Below are 2,575 nucleotides of genomic sequence, written 5' to 3'. Positions count from 1 at the left end.
TTGAACGATTCTGGAACTCATACAAATCGCGTCAGAAAATTCAAATATGTATCCACGGAGACACCGAAGAAATTCACCTCTCACAAACTTGCATACATTCATCGAGAAGGCCTACAGATCTCCGATACTAAGATCAAGAGTTCTACCTGGAGAACGATATTAAAGTACGCTGGAATTAGAAAATTCGGGAAGAATGTTGACCTTTCCACAACTTGTTGATAAGATCCGCTCTCCAACGAGCTTGCATGTGACGAAAATGGCATTTTGTTGTTATGGTCGTCGGTCTCGACAGAATGACGAGGCTCGTCGACATCGTAAGACCGCGTATCGATCACGGCTGACGAAATCATTGTAAGAGTAAACGTCTGTGATGCTTTCGATGTGAACCGATGGTGGAAGGAAGGAACGACAATGCGCTCTTGTCACGAAACATCACGAAATGAAACCCTTCACCTGAAGTACTGGAACACTTTTGTCTTCGCTCTATTGATCTAATATCTATTTCACTAGTTAAGAGGGGCTCCTCTCAGAGACATCCGACACAATTTTTCTGAGGGAAAGCCAGCCATCGTCACTCTTCCAGGACGGGAAGTCGCCCATAGTCTGGATCATTCTCGAGCTCATCGTCGAGAATCCTTACGAGTGAAGCGGTGACTTGAGGTCGCCTGTGAGGGGCTTGGAGTAGACCCAATGAGGTCATAGGAGCGAATCGCATTCCTGTGGGAGATCCCGCCGCGTCAGATCATGACGGCAGTAGCACGAACCGTTCATCCGGAGCTCTACTTTCTTCCGGAAACCGAGCGAGCAGCAAGCTTATCTATTGAATCTTAGAGAGCTATCTCCGGTTTGATGTAATCATCAGAGTGAGGTAATGATGGAGGATCGACGTCGGTCGATTTGGACTTGACTCACCTCGCCTACATATTCACGAAGCATCCGACGATACGACACCTTCCCCGAAAATGTAGATCGCCCGCTTGACGAATTTTTTCAAAATATGATCTCTCGCGGTGGCCCTTCCCTCCATGGTGGCAGGTCTCTATGCAGATCAATCGTCTGTATTGCGACATGACCCAGGCTTTCCATCCGGCTACTCAAGGTTGAAATCCGTGACTCCCTCCTCCCCGGGGACGGTACCAAACGTGCATTGGAGGCCTCCAAAATTCTTCACTCTCTGATGCAATCGCTCCAGCTACGCTCTTTGATGCCAACCGATGAACAGCCGCTTGTTCGATTCCCAACGATCCATCCCGAGCATACTCGCGGGGACACTGCGGCTTCGAGATGCTGCGCTCCGCGCTGGCCGACGATGCCTGTATGGTCACGGACTGTTCTGTCGCTGACCTCTCCGCAGAGCGCCTGCTCTGTGAAAGCCCGAGAACGAAGAGACTTCAGGTCCGGGGGCTAATCGAAGGTCGTACAGGGCGGTAGCATCCTCCTCGATTACGCGTTTGTACTCAGAAGAGCATACGTGGTTCGGAAGTATAACCCACTGCAGCATCACACGCGCATATTGTGATTCTTCTGATTGGCATGACCATTCCCGTTTTTCAAAGCGTCAGGTATTTTCCCCCCATTTCTGACGCCGTTGACCGACACGCGTGAGCTCCTGTAAGCGACAGAAAAATCGTGGCATGCAGAAGACAATCATTGCGGATGAAGTTTCCACCCCCCATCCCCCCGATTTCGCCGGAGTGTTGTCGGAGCACGTATGAAAACTCCGCATGGCAATTCGTTGCCCGTATCGAAGACCTTGCCCGTATTTTCCTCGCGGGGATAGGGGCTGCGTCATTTCCTTGAGTTTCCCCTCGCTTCTATCAGTCAGAGGGAACCAACCACACCGGGGGACAAAGTTCATGGCATGCGGATATGGAGTAGAATACCCAGTTGATGGTCGAGCTTCACCTAACTTCCGACAAACGGTGTAAGACGGAGTGGAAGATAAGGCTCGGATCTTCGCGGATCGTAGCACGCCGGCTACATAGTGACCTCGTCGGATTCCATATTCAAATCTTCAAATACGATAACTCCGGATTTCACCAAGCAACAGGTCGCTTTCGTCCCATCTGAATGAAAGGGAACTCCCGACGAGGTGTCCGACGAAATATTCACCATTTGTGATGATGATAGCTTCATGGTTTGGATAGGAAGCGGGGCGATCCTTCAATACTTTATTCGCCATCCTATTCTCTCGGCTAGTATTGAGGTCTTGGAGCTCTCTTTTCCGACTGTCACAATCGAGAGCCGGGAACTGTTCGATGTTCGAGGGGTAATTGATCTCCGCTGGTATCAGCTCTTCCTAAGCGGTCTTGCGCAGACCGATGGATAATCACTCGGTGACCTCAGACCTTCGGGGATTATCCCTCCTCGGGAGCTGTCGACTAGACATCTATCCCCTTGAAGTGAGCCACATTAATGATATCCGCTTAGCGAAGCGCGAAAATAATTTCCGATCGCCGCGGATCGGGAGGCGCGAATAGTTTTCACCCTGTCCAATTAAGAAGAATCATCATAAGATTCATCATATACTATAATATATGGATAAGTAATATCTAATGTAAAAGATGCACCAGCT

Source organism: Galendromus occidentalis, unplaced genomic scaffold (assembly GCF_000255335.2).
Source record: "Galendromus occidentalis unplaced genomic scaffold, Mocc_1.1 scf7180000077442, whole genome shotgun sequence".
Lineage (NCBI taxonomy): Eukaryota > Metazoa > Arthropoda > Arachnida > Mesostigmata > Phytoseiidae > Galendromus > Galendromus occidentalis.
The sequence above is the reverse complement of the archived record's forward strand: the minus strand, read 5'-3'. Positions refer to the sequence as shown.